General features: G+C 47.7%; 1 pseudogene; it reads right to left on the reverse strand.

The window, feature by feature from the left end:
- Positions 1-9,772: 9,772 nt before the first annotated feature.
- Positions 9,773-17,646, reverse strand: LOC101143581 (large ribosomal subunit protein eL33-like; annotated as a pseudogene).
- Positions 17,647-19,617: the final 1,971 nt, after the last annotated feature.

Here is a 19,617-nt window from a genome sequence, read left to right on the forward strand (position 1 = left end):
GCATTTCTGTTTCCTGATGCTTTCCAGCTGCCTCCTCTGACCTCTTGTCATCGGACCCATCCTTAAATACCACTGTGCTTTGAATTTAGCCCCGACCCTGCTGCTCAGCCTTCCTGCCCATCAGCTTCCTTCCGTGAGCTTTTTAGTGAGAGGAGGTATGAGTGTTACCCATAGCTGCTCAGCAGAGCTCTGCAGAATGAAACCACTGGTCTCTCTGATTGCCTGCAGAGCACATAGCCTTGACCCAAGGGAACAGATTTCTAATGGTGGAAACTCAGGCATTGGGCCCTTGGTGGATTGGATGTAGGTAGGTCTTGTAGGTGATTCCCACATTACTCCACAGGAGACCAGGCCTTTCCCTGCTCCAAGACTCAGCCAACTTGGGGGACACAGAACTGTGGCCTGTAAAGGCTGGATGCCCACAGGGCTGCTCCATGTTACATTCCAGAGTCTTCCGTGCTGACACATGGAGCTCTGATTGATTTGTCTTCACAGCTGTATGGTTTCCTGCTGCATGGATATGCTCCCATCTCCATTCTCTTGATGAACATTAAAATTGTTTCCAGTTTTGAGGTATTTCCCATACTGCTGCCGTAACACTCTCATGCTGGTCTCCTCATGCACACATGCAGGGATTTCTCCAGGGTCTATGTGCATCTTGAATTTTACTAGTTAATGCCAAGTTGCTCCCAAAGGCTGTACATTCCTACTGGCATGCAACATTGTCCCCAACATTCTAGCCAAAAGAAAAGGCACAAGCCCCGCCTGCCTCAATTCAGATACTTACTTCCTTTTCTTTGCTACCAGTTTACTAGGTGATGGTTGAACCCTCCACATGACTATGTGGACATGATACCAGACCCCCGTGACTGGTTCCACCCTCACCTGGGCCCTCAGTGCTATTTATCAGCCTTCTTGCTTGAGCGCTGCTGGGAGAAGTCCCCATACCCTACAGTGAGGCTATTTCTACCTTTTCCAGGATTGGCACTTTCTCTCTAAGTGCCTGCTTCCAAGGGCCAGCTACATAATTTGTGGAACCCAGTGCAAATGAAAATGTAGCGCCCCTTGTTCACAAAGCAGGAAAAAGCTTTTTCCTTTTCTCCCAGTCTCTCTCTTTCTACTTGTAATGGTGTTTTTTAATTTGCTATTTAATGTTGCTCTTCCTCGGGCACAAGAGATCCTTACAGCTCAAGTGCAGACCCTCTCAGTGCCTGAGGCTCTGCCCTCTGCTGAGCAGCCACTGGTCACATTCACACCTCCTCTCACTAAAAAGCTCACAGAGGGAAGCTGATGGGCAGGAAGGCTGAGCAGCATTACTTGACACAGATGCCCAACCCTGATCCTTTCCATACCTGCACCCAGACCCATGCCAGGATGGGTGCAGTCACTGGGTGGAGGGGCAGGTGGCCCAGAACTTATCCCAGGGAGGTGGAGAGGTGGAGGGAGGTAGGACCTCAAGTGAATGGAGGCTCCCAGCTCCTGGCACGTGAATTTTACTAATTAATGCCAAGTTGCTGCTAAAGGCTGTACATTCCTACCAGCATACAACATATTTCTAACCAAAGGAAAAGGCAGAAGCCACGCCTGCCTCAATTCAGATACCTACTTCCTTTTCTTTGCTCCCAGGTTGCTAGGTGTTGTCCCATAAGATATCACTTAGAAAACACAAACTCAATGATAGAATTATTAAGGATTTCGAGATGGTGACTGCAGAGCATTAAACTTCAAGCTCAGCACCCTGTGCAGCTGCCTGATTCACTCCTCAGACCCAGTGCCCAAGACCCCCTCGCCCGTCATAGCCTGGATTCGCTGGAGGCCCTGGTGCATGTGTATTGAGTTTCACTGGCACAGGTGTCATGGTTTCTGCAAAAAGATCCCCAAATAATTGTTTTTTGTCTATTTGGAGTTTGTATTTGTCCCTTTCTCCTCAGTGGCCTCAGCCATTTAACGTAATTGTTCTCTATGTTTCTGTAGTGTAATAATATTTTTGTTCATGATGGTTACAGTCATGTCACTAAGGCTTCAGGTACCAAAATAATGTTTAAAACGATTTGATGGAAACGTACAGAAATCCCACTACAGATGAAGCCAGCTAAAGCTGTTTGGCTGAGCCATTGTGTGGCTCCTTGTGTAATGTAGTGAAACATGAAGTGAGCCTGATAATCACCAGTAAAAATAAAGGTGATTTTTGACTAATGAAACTATACTCCAATCGAAATAATAATGTCATATTAAGAAACAGTGTGAAGCTACTTTTGAAATATTTCCAGATTTGTTTTTAAAACTATAAGACTATTTTCTCAACAAATATTATTGAGAATAGAAAAATCAATTTCATATTGTTTTATATGAGTAGAAGGCAATCTCTTCTTAAAGTGAACTGAAATTGGCTTTGTGTCAGAATGGAAAACTTGAAAATAACTCCAGGATTTCCTGAGATTCAGCACCTAAAGATTTTGTAAGAGAAATCCTGTTTAGTGTGTGTGTAAATATTCTTGCTGTTTTAAAATCAATATTTGCCCAAAGAACGGCATTTCTAAAAATAAATTTGGTTTCAGTTTTGTTTTCTTTTTCTTCATCTTTTAAAGTAATTGGGGCTGACATAGGGTTTTTTTTTTTTTGCTATTCCTAGCCACTAAAACTTTCCAAAATGCTGCGTTCTGTGCAGTTAGTGGTAGTGTTTGCCAGAAAAAAATAATAGATTGTAAAGGAAGCAACACGGAACAACCACGTTTTTGTTATTCAAAATGCAGCTACACGTGTTTACAGTCCTTAACCATTTCATCTGACAGCCTGGGGAGACAGACTTCTAATTTGTGTTTTGATAAACTGAGAGCGACAGAGCGGTTGTTGGCCCTGCTTGGAGGTGGAGTGATGGTGTGGTCAGAAGGCAAGTCGGAGGGAAGTTACACTCATGGGGTGTGTGTTATGTGACCTTTGTTTAATACACGTTCTTATTTGATCTTCACAACCATGCCACTTGGCAGGTGGGGAAACTGAGGTGCAGGGCAGGGTAGTCATTTAGCCATCGCCCCAAAGGGGAGCAGCTGCAGGGCCCGTCCAGCTTACACCACTCTGTCCCACTCGAGAACAGCAGGGAATCGGGTGTTGCTGAGCCTTGCGGTCTGGGGGAGGAAGCTGTATGTTCTGTGGGGGCATGTGTGCCTCTAGTCTGGTTCTTTCTCTGTTCTCCTTTCGGTTGTCCTTGGTCACTCCACTTGGTCACGTGGAGAGAATTGGCAGCTTTCGGAGGCAGTCCCTGAGTGCTCTGTGATGGCTGAGGCTCCCCCAGCTGCAGAGCTTTAGGGGAAGTTCAGTTTATCTGGTGGAAGAAGGTGAATGGCCCTGACAGCCTCTCCCCAGAGCTCAGCCCTGGGGGAGTGAGCCGTGTTCAGTGGGTGAGGCTCCCCCATGCAGCCTGACAAGAGCTGCAAGTGTTCTGCTGATCAGGAACCCGAGGCCGGGGAGAAGTGATCTGCCCAGGACCCCACAGCAGACTGTGTGGCAGAGTGTGGTTCCCGCACTGGGCTTCTGGCAGCCTTGCTCCAGTCAGCATGGGCCATGCAGCTGCAAATGGTTGTAGATGCCACTTGCAGGACTGCTGGATGTTGGTATCTTGGCATCATTCCCATTTGTTAGGAGCCTTGGAGCCATGTTTTCCTTGGGAATTGATTATATGTGTCCCCAAACTAAATTAACTCATTGATATTTGAGATCTTGGGATCTTGAGTATGTGTCTTATGTCTCACCCCAACTTTGTTCTAGATTTGGGGTGAATAGGTGGGAGCAGTTCATCTGAAATTCCTTAGAACAAGACTTACTAACTGTGTCTTTGTGGCCTGTAGGAGCTAAGGGACTTTCTGAAGACCCTAGGGCTGACATGCCCTGGGGATGATCCTGTCCAGCCAGGGTAAAAGGCGAGCTCCCACGGTCACTGTGGCTCTTCCCCCTGCCAGCCTCTCCCACCTCTCTGGCTTGCTTGGCCCCGACCCTTCAGGGATCAGCAGCATTTGTGAGATGCTGAGGGACAGGAAGACAGTGAGCCCAGGTAAGGAAGATGCCAAATTTGACAGTTGTCCCCAGCCACTTGCCTAGTTCCCTTCAGTCTCTCAGATTCCTGGCCTCAACCTCGCTTAGACACTCTCAACATCTCTCATTCAGCTCCTGGGGTCTCCAGGAGGCTCCCCAGCCCCAGCCTTAATTGCCCTCAGAACTCTGTCTCTTCAACCTGGAGCCAAACCTGCTTCCAGCTCATGCCTGCCCAGTAGACCTGGGGCACCTCCAGGCCCAGCTCCTAAGTGGTCCCTGGTTTCTCACCGAAGTGTCAACCTTCTGATTTCCTGCATTTTGCCCTCTTCTCTAGAGCCACATACTCCTTGTTCCTGTCTGGACCATCCTACATCAAATGGGGTCGAGGCCCGAGAGCAATGGCTCTCACCTGTAATCCCAGCACTTAGGGAAGCTGAGGTGGGAGGATTGCTTGAGCCCAGGAGGTAGAGGGTGTAGTGAGCTATGATCACACAGAGTGAGGCCCTGTCTCAAATAGTAATAATACAGCCAGGCGCAGTGGCTCACACCTGTAATCCTAGCACTTTGGGAGGCTGAGGTAGGTGGATCACTTGAGCTCAGGAGTTCGAGACCAGTCTGGGCAACATAGCAAAACCCTGTCTCTACTAAAAATAAAAAAATTAGTAGAGGTGCACGCCTGTAGTCCCAGCTACTTGGGAGGCTGAGGTGGGATAATCACTTGAACCCAGGAGGCGGAGGTTGCAGTGAGCCAAGATCACGCCACTACACTCCAGCCTGGGGGATAGAGCGAGACTTTGTCTCAAAAATAGTAATAAAAATAATAATTTAAAAAGTGGGATCATGGAAAGCCTTGTCAGGAACCACCAGCGAACCTCATACTTTGTCAGGTAGGTGTGGGGTGGGGCCAGAGTTGGGTCAGTTAGGACCCCAATAGACAGAAGATGGGAAAGACAGCTGGACATGGGGCTACCCCAGAGCCAAACCAAGGAAGCCCAACCCTGATGTAGGGTCCACAGCCTGGACATAGGTGACACGGCCAAGAAGACTGAAGCCTATGAAGGGTGGCTAGGAGGAAGGTGGTGAGTGAAAAGCAGGAACCAGAGGCCAGCAGGAGCAGCTGAGGGGCTCTGGCTTCCGAGCATCTCAAATGGGGACTTGTGGGAAGGTAGCGTGGAGCCACAGTCCTGACTAGGGTCTGCCCCCTGGGCTGTGATGCACAGCATGGCCCCATCCTTTGCTGTCACCTCTATGTCCACTAGGGTTGCTCCTCCTCTGCCACCTCTCAGGCCACCTTCTGAACCTCTCCACTCACTTGTGCACTCTTGCTCTTCCCTGCAAGCCCAGCCTTTGCTCCCAGCCCAGGCCGCTGCACCTCTGGCGCCAGGCTGCTATAGGAGCTGCCCTTTTAGAAGAAGCTCTGATGTGACCTGCGACTTGGTTCAGGCCCTCTTGAAGCTTGGCCAGCCTTGGCTGTTTTCTGATCCCGGCCAGAATTCACACACATGTCCCTGTTTGGTTTTGACCAAGGTCTCAGCGGCTTCAGTTGAGAATGTCTGGCTCTGCCCTGTCCTATCCTGAGTTCTCTCTCCCTTCACTAAGAGATGGAGTTCTGCAGTTCTACCTGGGCCACTTTTGGCACCCAATCTGGCCAGCCCTGTTCTTGCTTCATGATATTTCAGGGCTGATGCCACAGAGATGAGGCTGTGAAAACTTGAGGGCAAAGGCTTGTCCTTGTTTACCACTGAGTCCGCAGTGTCAGCACTTAGTGGGCCCACCGTAACCATCTGGATAGGGGCCTGAGCTCCCATCAAGGAGGTGGGTGGTCTCAGGGTCAGAGCCTTGACTCCCCTCCACCCAGTGCCACTTAGATGCACATACCAGTGTGGGATGCATGGCTTGCCTCAGGGCTCCAAGGATAGGTCTTAGATCTCAGATGCCTGTGTCCTCCTCCGTCTGACTCTGCAGTTGGCCTTAGTGCCCTGCTCATTTTCACACCCTTGTGTCCCCACGTGCAGTGGCCATGAGAGCTCTTCTGTTAAGATACAAGTGCATTTGTACCGGGGAGACACGTGCTGTGGCAATGTGCTGTGCCCTGTGTAGGTGCTCATCCTGGAGAGAGGCCACTTTATTTTGCCTTGCTCACTGGGGTGGCCATTCTGGGCACATGGTTTCAATTAAAATGCATCAGCAGGATTTGCCAGATTACTTGGCCAAGTGGTGTCACCTGATGTCTGGTGGATGAGAGATCTAAACAGCAGACCTTTCCCACTATTTGAGGAGCTGAGCTTGGTTAGGAATGCCTGGGAGCATGGGAGGTGAGCTCAAAGTCTACAGAGCCACTGTGCCAGGCTTGAGAGCAGGGCAAGGTCTGTGGAGTCAATGGAGGTCAGCGGGGCACCGAGAATGGCCTAGAGAGGAAGTGCAGACTCTCCGCCACACATACCCTTCTCCTCCCTCTGCAGTTTGGCCCCTTTCAAAGTCAGGGGAACTTCCTGAGGAAATGGAGCCCTAGCAGGGCCCAGAGGAAAGGAAGGCTCTCGCTAGACCTATCACCTTACTTCCCAGGCACATTTGAAAATCCCCCTGCAGGCAGTTTCCACAAAGCAGATTATTTTGTGAATGCCCATGAGAGACTGTGTGATTAATTAATTAATTATTTTTTGAGATGGAGTCTCATTCTTTCACCCAGGCTGGAGTGCAGTGGCACCATCTTGGCTCATTGTACCCTCCGCCTCCCAGGTTCAAGCAATTCTCCTGCCTCAGCCTCCTGAGTAGCTGGGATTACAGGTGCTGCTACCACACCCAGCTAATTTTTGTATTTTTAGTAGAGACGGGGTTTCACCATATTGGCCGGGCTCGTCTCAAACTCTTGACCTCAGGTGATACAGCTGCCTCAGCCTCCCAAACTGCTGGGATTACAGACCTAAGCCACTGTGCCTTGCTCCAGTGTCTGATTTAAAGGAACACCCAGGACACTTATTCATCAAATGACTTATTCCTTTGCCATATAATTGTCATATAACCCAACACCTATGTCCATTTTGTGATTGGATATTTTTTTAAACTAGTCAAGTGCAGTGGCAAGAAGGGGGACAGAGTAGAACAAGGAGTTCAACCTGTAACTGACAGTGAGCAATCAACTGAAATAACACACTACCTTCGAATCAGCCCATGTGGTTGGATTTTTGAATCAAGCTTTTCTTTAGTAAGACTAATGCTATCAAGGAAAATCCACAGGGGTGAGGGCAGATCATAGATGTTGGTAGGACCAGCATCAAAGTGAAGGACTGCATGCGTAGCCTAGTCCATACTTTGTTTTACACAAATCTATGGGAACTATCACTACTGAAGGCCCTCATGGTGCTTGAATGCAACGGAAATGAGCTTCATCGTGTTGAATCAAGTGTTTGGCTTCAGAAAGTCAAGACTTGGTGGCCACACAGAATTCTGGCCTGGCTTCTAGAAGGGAGAGAGCTCCAGCTTTGGCTTAGCAAGGTTGTCAGCCTTGGGGTGCCTCAGCCAGAATGATTGTGACCACAGATCACAGAGACTTCAATCAGGTCAGTGTGGTAAAGATTGGAATCTAGGTTCAGCAGGCTCGGAAAACCACCTTGCACACAGCATTGGCTTCCTCGCTTCAGAAGTAAATGGTTCTCTGTAGATTACATAAGGTTCATCTTGTCCAACAGCCCCAACCTGAAGGGTGAGCCCTGGGGGTTCAGTTCCTTCAGAGCCAAGTGTGGCTCACCATCTCACCTCTGCCTTATCCTGTTCCTCAGCAATGTTGGGAGTCTTCCTGGAGTGAGTCACCATGCATTCCACAAACAAGGCAGAAATGACAGTGGTGTTATTGCCCCACAGTTGGGTGGACTCCCCCAAGATCCAGGTGTGATCAGCCCTGGTCCTAGTGATAGACCAGCCCCTCTCCTACTACCCACGGAAGCTGCCTCATCATTGCCATCATCCGCTTTCTCAACAGGAGAGACTTGATACAGAAGGCATAGTCCCTGCTCTCAAAGAACCTGGGACATGTTGGGGAGGTGCAGCTGAGTTGGTAAAGAACCCCTGGGTAGCACAGGAGAGTGAATTCATAGATTCTATAGACAAACCCCATACCCATACTTGGAAGAGTTGAGGAGTGACTGGTTGTCCCCCTGGGGCCAAGAGCTGCTGCCTCCCTCCCCTCCTCCTTCTTTTGCACAGCTTTATTGAGCATAATTGATATACAGTAAACTGCACACTTTGATGGATTTTTGACATACATCTGCCCCTGTGAAACCAACACCACAATCGACAATGACCATCTCCATCACTCATTTCCTTGTACCCATGGAAATCCCCCCTTGCTGCCCTCCTGCCCCACTCCCAGTCAACCACTGACCTGCTGTCAGTGACTATGGATTAGTTCACATATTCTAGAATTGTACACATGTAGAATCATACAGTATGTGCACTTTTTTGGGTCTGTCTTCTTTCACTCGGTGTCATTGTTTCAAGGCTCATCCACGTTATTGTATAAACAGTTTATTCCTTTCTATTGCTGAGTAGTATTCCATTATATGAATATACTACAATTTGTTTATCCATTCATCAATGGACTTTGAGTTCTTTCTAGTTTGTGGGCTATTACGAATAAAGTTGCTATGACTGTTCACATACAAGTGTTTGTGTGAATATATGCTTTTATTTCTCTTGGCAAAGTACCCACAAATCGAATGACTGGCGTATGTTCAACTTTTTTTTTTTTTGAGACGGAGTCTTGCTCTGTCGCCCAGGCTGGAGTGCAGTGGCGCAATCTCAGCTCACTGCAAGCTCCACCTCCCAGGTTCATGTCATTCTCCTGCCTCAGCCTTCTGAGTAGCTGGGACTATAGGCGCCTGCCACCACGCCTGGCTAATTTTTGTATTTTTAGTAGAGACGGGGTTTCACCGTGTTAGCCAGGATGGTCTCGATCTCCTGACCTCATGATCCACCCGCTTCAGCCTCCCAAAATGCTGGGATTACAGGCGTGAGCCACTGCGCCCAGCCATATGTTCAACTTTTAAAGAAACTGCCAACTGTTTTCCAAAGTGGTTGAACCATTTTCTATCCACACCAGCTGTTTATGAGAGTTGCAGCTGCTCTATATCCTTGTCAACACTAGGTATGGTCAGTCTTTTTAATTTAAGCCATTCTAGTGAGTGTGTAGTAGTATCTCATTGTAATTTTAATTTGTGCTTCTCTAATGACCAATGATGTTGAGCATCTTTTCATATGCTTACTTGCCATCCAAACATCTTGTTTGGTGAAGTGTCTCTTCAAATTTTTTACCCTTTTTATTGGTTCTGTTTTTGTATTTTGGGACAGTTTCCCTCTGTCACCCAGGCTGGAGTGCAGTGGCACCATCTCAGCTCACTGCAACCCCTGCCTCTGGGTTCAAGTGATTCTCGTGCCTCAGCCTCCCAAGTAGCTGGGATTACAGGTGCTCACCACCACACCTGGCTAATTTTTGTATTTTTGGTAGAGACGGGGTTTCACCATGTTGGCCAGGCTGGCCTTGAACTCCTGACCTCAAGTGATCCACCCACCTCGGCCTCCCAAAGTGCTGGGACTACAGGTGTGAGCTACTGCACTTGGCCCATACTTCTTCATTTTTGTAGCAGTGCATTTTGAAGCACAAAAGTTTTAAATCTTTTTTATTTTTATTTTATTTATTTTTTTACAGAAGCACAAATCCATGTATATTTATTGACTTTTCATTAGTTTAAATCCTTGAGGGGTACAGCATCACTCAGATTCCGTGTCCCCATGACAGGCTTCCTGCCTTAGCAGGAAGATTCCTTCGGAACTTGGCACGAAACATGCCACTGTTTCCATGGGCCTGAGTTACCTTTCCCCAGATTGCTCTGGTTTTGTTTTGTTTGCCGCCAGGAGTCACTGTGTTGTTCTTTGCTTTGTATACATAAGTGCATCTCTTGCCCAAATATAATTCTGTTTCATCTTAGGCATAATCACCTTCAATTTTAAGAAGAGCTGTGTGCTCCCTTTGGTTCTGGAGACTCCGCTTATACCCAGCAAAAATGACCTTTGACCACAGCCTATTTTCTTTTAGACATATTTCCAGACATATTTTCTTTTAGAAGTCCTGTTCCCAGCAGGCCTCCACAGGATCCAAGATGGCGGGAAGATATTTTTATTTTTTTTGAGATGGAGTCGTACTCTGTTGCCCAGGCTGGAGTGCAGTGGCATGATCTCAGCTCCAGAGTTCACTTAATTCTTGTGCCTCAGCTTCCCGAGTAGCTGAGATTACATATGCCTGCCACCATGCCCAGCTAATTTTTGTATTTTTAGTGGAGACAGGGTTTCACCATGTTGGCCAGGTTGGTCTTGAACTCCTGACCTCAAGTGATCCACCCACTCAGCCACCCAAAAAGCTGGGATTACAGGCATGAGCCACTGTACCCGGCCCACAAAAGTTTTAAATATTGATGAAGATTGTATTGATTATCTTTACAGCTTGTGCTTTTTGTGTACTAGTTAGGAAATCTTCGCCAAATCCAAGGCCACAAAGAATTTCTCCTATGTTTGCTTCTGGTTGTTTTATAGATTTACTTCTTACATTTAGGTCCATGATTCATTTTGAGTTAATTGTTGTCTATGGTGTGAGGTAAGGGTCTAGGTTCAGCCATTTTCTTTTAAGATTCCTGGTGCTCTGAGTTAGTATTCTGCCCTCTCCCCACTACACCTCTGTCTCCACCTCTTCATGAAGCTGCCATCTATTCCAGTCTCTGATGTCTCCTATAATGTATTCTTCAGCCTCTGACCTCCTGCTATACACTCAAGCACTTGGTGGGGACAGAGACCCTTCTCACCCTGCTCTGGATGTCATGGAGCTTCATTTGGTATTGGTCACAGAGGCAAAGACTAGATGGCATACCTTTGAGGCCATTCTACTCTTGACGGCTGTTTATTTCTGGTGACAATTTGCCATCCCATATATTCATCTGCAGCAGTAACAGCCAAGGGATATGGAAGTTGCCACAGGGAGAGAAAACTAACCAGATGTCAACTGGCCTGATACCTTATTGGCACATGCAGAGAACCCTGTGCACAAAAGGTATGCAGCCTTCCAGAGTGAGAGCAGATGTTATCTTCATTTTAGGAGTGAGAAAACTGGGGTTTCACAAGATCCAGTGGCCTGCTTAAGGTCACTCAACTGGCTTATCACAGAGGACCTGACTCCAGAACATGCCTCGACCTCTGGGCTGCACTGCCAGGCCCCTCCCTGGCTGTCACTGTTGTGGAAAGGCCTGGGCTCAGACCTCCTGCTCCCAGGCCAGAAGTCTCCACCCTGTAAATGCTGCAAGTTGCATGTGGAATTTTCCTACCACCAAGGCAAAATGCAGCCCCACATTCTTTTATGGTTTCAAAGGAAAGGAACTTCAATGGATGAGGAGTTTCAAAGGATGTATTTAAGTCTTGGGTGCAAGTCAAAGAACTGGGTTTGGGAGGGGCTGGTTGGCCCCTTTTCAAATGGATCCAGGCTTTATTTTTTTCTTCTGCCCTTTGTTGGGTCTAGAAAGGAAGTGCTCCTGGAGGGTTTGGGTGTCAGTTCACAGCACCAAGGCTGTGGAGGAGAGGAAGTAAAGGCTGCCTGGATGTACCTTCCTTCAGTTCTGCCTGCCGCAGGCCCTCCACAATGTCTTGCTGACCCCTTCAGGACCCAAGTTGCTCAACCTGGCCAATTTCCAACCTTTTTCCCAGCCTTTTCATTCAGGCCTCTGTCCACCCAGCCAGGGTGGACACCCACACCCTTTACCAGGTGCATACCCTTCTCCTAGCCCTCAGCTCTGCATGCACGAATGCCCTTCCTCTCAGGGGACCAAGACTCAGCTTGGATCCCAATTTCTGTGAGGTGGGCAGGCCTGTTTCCTGCCCTGTCACCCCTCAGGCTTGGCCACCCTTCCATGTGCTAAGCCTGTCTCCAAGGCTCAGTCTTGCAAAACCTCTTCACTTGTGGCCTGAAACTGGTAATTAAGCATCATCTCATTTCCCTCTGCATAGCTTTCCCATGTGTCTTATCTTCCCACTTAAATTGTAAACTCCTCCTGGGCACAGACAGGTCTGACTCCTCCTCATTCCATCATATCTCCTCTGCATCTGGCATCCTCCACACCGCCCAAATCTATATGGATTGTTGTTGTTGTTGTTGTTTTTGAGACAGGGTCTTGCTCTGTCACCCAGGCTGGAGTGCAGTGACATGATCTTGGCTTACTGCAACCTCTGCCTCCCGGGTTCAAGTGATTCTCATGCCTCAGCCTCCCAAGTAGCTGAGACTACCGGTGAGCACCACCACACCTGGCTAATTTTTTGTATTTTTAGTACAGATAGGATTTTGCCATGTTGCCCAGGCTGATCTCGAACTCCTGAGCTCAGACAATCCACCCGCCTTGACCTCCCAAAGTGCCGGGATTACAGGTGTGAGCCACTGCACCCGGCCAGTATGGATTGTTTCAGTGTGATTTGCCCAGGTCCAAGTTTTGGCAGGAGAAGGTGGGAGGTTTGCAAGCTGCAGTTTACAGTTTTCCTATAAGTTCTGGGAGGAACACTGATAGTGAGATGCATGCCCCTGTCAGGGATGGAGGCTTGGGGTTAATAAAGCTGGCGTTCATTTCTGAAGGTAAGAGAAATAAGAACATCCACTGAAAAGAGGTCCTGAGCTCAGAGCTTACACCTCCTGGGAGCACCTCTGCCCACGAGAATGTCTCCATTGCACCATAGGCAGAAAGGGTATGTGGCTAGGATGATTACACAGCACATGCACAAATGCCCCACGTGCCAAGCTCCATAAAACATGCCACATCCTCCAAGCTGTGCTGCTCGGGAAAGGATCTGTTTGTGTGCAGCTTCTACCTGTCTGCGTGAACTGGATTGAAAGAATTCAGAAAACATGCATGCCATGCACAGTACAGGGCACTTCTGAGGAGCTGAGAATGAACCAGGCTTGGTCTTGGCTCCCAGTTAACTTGCTGCCCACTAGAGAAGGTGACACATGAACACACTTGAGTGTGATGCAAGGCTCTGACAATCATTAAAGGAAGGAGATCTTCCCTGGGGAGGAGATATTTAGGACAAGACTTCTGGAAGGGTAGAGATGACAGAAGGAAATTTCAGGAGGAGGAATGTGTGTGAGCAAAGGTAGGGAGTAGGGATCAACCAGGGCATGCTCAGGGGACAACAAATGGCCTGTGTTGCCTAATATAGGTGAATATAGGGATGGTGAGGCTAAGATATTGGCTTGGGACCAATTTATCAACATCCTTGAAAGCCAGCTTAATGCTTTATGGGCATGACCTCTCTGAGTCAGACATGTAGATCTAGCTTTGCTGCTTCATAGATGGACAACCTTGGGCAAGTTTGTTCCTCTCCCAAAGCCTCAGTTTCCTCATCAGTAAAACCAACTCAAGGGGTAGCTGTAAGGAGTAAGTGAAGATATTGCCTGTGATGTGCACAGTAGGTGCCTGCATACAGTAAGTGCCCAACAGATAATCATTGTTAATGTTGTCTGTTCAGACTCTGTTGGCCTTCTCATAGGATGGATCATTTCTGAGCCAAATAGCAGCAATGCCTCAGCAGCCTTAAAGGGTGGATCAGAAGAGTCAGGTGGTGTCAGGAAGACCAGGTGTGAGGCTGTTGCAAAGGCCCAGGTGAGAGCTTAAAAGTTCAGAACCCAGGCACCAGCAGAACTGGGGTAAAGAGGAAAGGGGATGTGGGTCAACAGTACTGACAAGTATCGAACCTCAAGACAGGGTTAGGCAAAACCCAGGTGACTGTGACAGAAGTACAGACACTTAAGAGGGCCACACATAGCCATTAGCTCATTCCCCAGGATAAGCCCCTGCCGTAATCTGAGTCTCTGGTCTCAGGGATCCCAGCATCGTGGGGGGAGCAGAGGAAGGGGTGGGTGTGAAGCCTGGTGGTGCTTGGACAGGTACAGTAGACAAGTAGTGCTGGGGGCTGTGTCAGGAGATAATTGGGGTACTCTAGGGGTAGGAGACAGTTGGGGTACTCTAGGGGTAGGGGACAACTTTCCAAAGCTCCATGGAACAGGGAACAAGGCCCAGCTCTGTCACACACCAACTATGTGATCCTGAATCCACTATCCTATTTTGTGCCATTTTTCTCTCTTTTTCTTGTTTATTTTTCTTTTGCATTTTTTTTTTATTATCTTTTTTCTCCTCTACAAATTGAAAGTTATACATGGTGTTTCTTTTTCTTTCTTTTTTTTTTTTAGTGGCTGCCCTGGAAATTACCACATGCGTACTTATCAAAATCTAAAGTTACTCAATCACTTTACCTTCCTCTTCAGTAATGCAAGACCTTAAAGCATTTTAACTGTTTCACCCCCGTCTTGACTCTGTGTACTTTCATTCTCTCTCGTTTTGTTGTAACTTCAGAAAACCTTAGAATGATTATTATATTATATAGTCCATGTTTGCCTAGCTCTACCCACGTATTTACCAGTTTCGTAGCTCCTCATACCTTCTTGCGTCCTAGATCTTCCATCTGGGATCACTTTCCTTCCACCTAATGTACATCCTTTAGAATATCGTTTAATAAGAGTTCCCTAATTATAAATTCTCAGTTTTTGTTTTTCTGACAATGTGTTTGTTTGGTGCTCATTTGTGGAAGATATTTTCACTGGATAAAGAATTCTAGGGTGTCAGGTCATCCCTCCCTACGTTTCTATGTGGAGGTTGACAAATCAGCTGTTAGTCTAAGGTATACTGACATTTTCCCTCTGGTTTTCTCTCTCTCTCTCTCTCATATGTGAGTGATGTGTGTGTATTCTGCAATTTACGATACACATTTAAATATGTATTTCTTTCTTTTCTTCTTTTTTAAAAATCCTGCTAGGAATTCCTTAGGATTCTTAACATCTATGAATGGTGTGTCTTATCAAATCTGGAAAAATTCTCAGCCAATATCTCTTCACATATTGCCTCTCTCCATTCTCCCTCTCCTTTCCTCCTAAAACTCCCATTAATCATAGGCTGATCTCTTCCACGTCTCTTAACTTTTCTTCCATATATTTTGTCTTTTGGTCTCTCTGTGCTGTTTTCCATTGCTTTTTTCTTTTTGAGACAGAGTCTCGCTCTGTTGCCCAGGCTGGAGTGCAGTGGCGTGATCTTGGTTCACTGCAACCTCTGCCTCCCAGGTTCAAGTGATTCTCGTGCCTCAGCCTCCCTAGTGGCTGGGATTACAAGCCCACACCACCACGCCTGGCTAATTTTTTTTTTTTTTTTTTTGAGACAAAGTCTCTGTCTCCCAGGCTGGAATGCAGCGGTGCGGTCTGAGCTCACTGCAACCTCCACCTCCCAGGTTCAAGTCATTCTCCTGCCTCAGCCTCCCAAGTAGCTAGGATTACAGGTGCCCGCCACCACACCCAGCTAGTTTTTGTATTTTTAGTGGAGACGGAGTTTTACCACGTTGGCCAGGCTGGTCTCAAACTCCTGACCTCAAGTGGTCTGCCTACCTTGTGCTCCCAAAGTGCTGGGATTACAGGCGTGAGCCACCACGCCTGGCCTCCACTGCTTTTTTCTGAACCATCCACCAGCTCACAAACTCTCTTCTACTGCATTTTAAAATTTCATTTATGATATATTTTTCACATCTGAAAAATATACCCCTTTCTCAAGTCTGCTGAAAATTTGCTTCCTTCTCAAATCTGTTAGGTCACTCTTTATAGTTTCCTACTCCCTACAGGTATTTTCAAGCTTGTCTTTTATTTTGTTACACATGTTAAGTATGTTTTCTAATTGATGCTGGATAATTCCATGATCTGAAGTTGTTGTAGGTCTATGTCTGCTGTCTGTTGTTTCTGCTGATTCTCAGTGTTTCCTTGTGTAGCTGGCTTATTTGGGGCTTATATACCACTGAGTATATTTGAAAACTTATTGGTGGGTACTTCTTGAGGCCTAGGATGAATATGCCTCTCTCCAGAGAGGATTGATGGGTCCCTCTGCCAGGTGACAGGGGCATTAGCAGTCCAGGGGTACTTTATTTTTTTATTTTATTTTATTTTATTTTATTTTTTTGAGACAGGGTCTTGTTCTGTTGCCCAGGCTGCAGTGCAGTGGCACAATCTCAGCTCACTGCAGCCTCTGCCTCCTGGGTTCAAACGATTCTTCTACCTCAGCCTCCTGAGTAGCTGGGATTACAGACACACGCCACCACGCCCGACTAATTTTTATATTTTTGGTAAAGACGGAGTTTCACCATGTTGGCCAGGCTGGTCTTGAACTTCTGGCCTCAAATGATCTGCCCACCTCGGCCTCCCAAAGTGCTGGGATTACAGGCATGAACCACCACACCCGGCCCCAAGGGTACTTTAAATTCATGAGCAGAGGTTTTTTGAATCACCCAAATGACGTGAACTTGGGCCGCCAATCTAAGTGATGGCCAGCTTGTGGTTACATCTCAGTGACATCTCCTCCCCTCTTCTCTTGCATTCCCAAGGTAGGGAGACCTGTTAGGGTGCCAGCTTAAACTAGGAGAGCCTCCTGATAGATTCCCCACTGGGGACAGGCCCTGAGTTTTGACATTTATCACACTGTCCCACAAGATCATTAATACTGAGGTTCTTGGCTGGGCGCGGTGGCTCACGACTGTAATCCTAGCATTTTGGGAGGCCAAGGTGGGTGGATCACTTGAGGCCAGGAGTTCGAGACCAGCCTGGGCAATATGGTGAAACCCTGTCTCTACTAAAAATACAAAGCCGGGCATGGTGGCATGTGCCTGTAATCCCAGCTACTCAGGAGGCTGAGGCATGAGAAGTGTTTGAACCTGGGAGGTCGAGGTTGCAGTGAACTGAGATCGTGCCACTGCACTCCAGCCTGAGCAACAGAGCAAGGCTCCATATCAAAAAACAACAACAACAACAAAAACCTGAGGTTCTCACTTGCATATCAGCAAACACCCACATAGCCAAAATGACTTCAGTGCTTCCTACTTGTCTAGGTTCTTACCTCTCCTTAGATTCTGACCTTATTCCTTTTTCTCTTGCCAGTTCTTCATTGCTTTTAACAAGGTGTTTTTCATGTTTTATCCAGCATTTTTGGTTGTTTTCAACAATTATATCCTGTAAAACAGAGCTTGGCAGATCTTGCTGTGTGACCTCAAATAGGTCACTTCCCCTCTCTGGACCTCAGCCTTGCCTACCTCATGGCATGGTTGGGAGGATTAAATGAGGAAATGAAGGTAAAGGGGCTAGCACAGTGCTCAGCACATAGGGCACTCAATGAACATGAGTTCTCTTCCCTCTTACTGCCTGGTGGGGCTGGGTCCTTGGGATAAAACAGAAACCTAGTCATCCAATCCGGCCTAAGGTCTGGGTTACAGCAGCAGCTAAGGGTTGAGTGCCAATGCCCAGAGTTCTTCATCCTTTTTCAACTCCTGAGGTACCAGCTAAATGTTTGCTCCTGGAGATGGGAGTCCTGTAGCTCAACCAAGCTGGGCCAGATGCCAATGGCAGGGGAGGCATATGATCACAGTACCAGTGCCGGGGAGCAGGAAGGGCCCCTGGGGGAGCCTAGACCCATGGCCTCTGCACCGCAGCATCCCTGGGAGTGCCGCCATTTGGCTTGTGAGGGTGGCTTAACTGCAAGTGGCTTGGGGTAGCCTGGCTTGTGAGCCAGGCCTCTAGGGAAAACCCTCCTGCTTGGATCTAGAAGCCAGTGGTATGTGTCCATCCTGGAGGGAACAGCTTCCCAGACCAGAAAGCTAGGGTGCTCCTCTGCACTGTGGGGAGCTAGAATAAGGGTCTCCTGGGAGCAGTGCAGGCTTTTCCCAGAGTCAGTTCTAACCTCTCCATCGCCTCATTACAGTCCCCCACCTGGCCACCCACCACCTGGCCAGGGTCACCATAGCCCTCCCTGACACCAGAGGGTTTTGTTTGTTTGTTTGTTTGTTTTTGAGATGGAGTCTCGCTCTGTTGCCCAGGCTGAGGTGCAGTGGCACGATCTCAGCTTACTGCAACCTCTGCCTCCCCGGTTCAAGTGATTCTCCTCCTGCCTCAGCCTCCTGAGTAGCTGGGATTACAGGCGCAGGCCACCACGCCCAGCTAATTTTTGTATTTTAGTAGGGACGGGGTTCCACCATGTTGGCCAGGCTGGTCTTGAACTCCTAACCTCAAGTGATCCGCCCGCCTCGGCCTCCCAAAGTGTTGGAATTACAGGCATAAACCACCACACCTGACCCATCAGAGGGTTTTAATGAGAGAATGTGGATGCCATTCTCTCCCCAGCAAAGGTTCCCAACACTCAGGGTCAGCTGGCACTGCAGCCTCCTGTCCCCTCAGCCTCATTTGGTATTGGTTAGGGAGCCTCCTGTCCTTCCCTGAGCTTACTGTAGTCATTTCTGTCCCCATGGCCCTTACATGAGATCCCTGGAAGGTGAGGTCTGGCCAGGCAGGCTGGGCATGTCCACTCTAACAGTGTACATTGGAAGTTCCCAGTCCAGAGAAGTCCTTCTAGGTTTCAGAATCAGGTTGGGACGAGGAGCAGGTTGGAAAACGCTGTATTGGCCACAGAACAGCCCAGGTCTGGAAGAATGAAAAGTCCTCTGATCCTAAATCATTAGAGAATATATTATAGAATGAAGCCATTTTCCAATCAAATACAGCACTTTGGCCATTTTACCTGTATACATGCATAGATGAATTTTTTTTTTTGAGACAGAGTTTTGCTCTTGTTGCCCAGGCTGGAGTGCAATGGCACGATCGCGGCTCACTGCAACCTCTGCCTCCCGGGTTCAAGTGATTCTTCTGCCCTAGCCTCCAAGTAGCTGGGATTGCAGGTGCTCGCCACCACGACCAGCTAATTTGTGTGTGTGTGTGTGTGTGTGTGTGTGTGTGTGTGTGTGTGTGTGTGTATTTTTAGTAGAGATGGGGTTTCACCATGTTGGCCAGGCTGGTCTTGAACTCCTGACCTCAGGTGATCTGCCCTCCTTGGCCGCACAGATGAATTTTTAAACAAGCTCATCCAGATGGTGAAAAAAGGCACATGCCCTTGCCAAATGAAAAATGAGATTCAAATGTGGATTAAATATATCAATTAAGAAGTCCCAATCCCTGGCCTGCTGCAGTTACATCCTTCAGAGACCGCAACCATTCTGGGAAGCTTCAACTACATCCTAATTACCCAGTGGGAAATCAGTGTGTCTTCGGAGCAAAATATTTCTAAGGGCTTTTAGCATGAGCTGTCTCCTCCCTACAGAGGCAGAGGGAGGAGAATTAGGCCAGTGCCAGACTCAGAGGCACACATGCAGGTATCAAGAGGCAAACATCACTGCATCTTTTTTAAATCTGGGAATTTCTCTGGAATTCTTTGAATTCCCATAGCAAAGTTGGTATTTCTTTTAAGGCACTTCTTATCTTACATCATAAGATGTTTTCTGAGATTCATTCATGTTGTTTCTTTGCCCTGGACTGCCCCTCCTCCCTTTGTCAGCCAGGCAAAGCTTTGTTTATTATTCAAGAGACTGTTCAAATGGCGCCTCCCCACAAAGCCTGTCCTGACCCTTGGCACTCCCAACAGAAAGACCAGCTCA

This window comes from Gorilla gorilla, chromosome 18 (genome assembly GCF_029281585.2).
Source record: "Gorilla gorilla gorilla isolate KB3781 chromosome 18, NHGRI_mGorGor1-v2.1_pri, whole genome shotgun sequence".
Classification (NCBI taxonomy): Eukaryota; Metazoa; Chordata; class Mammalia; order Primates; family Hominidae; genus Gorilla; species Gorilla gorilla.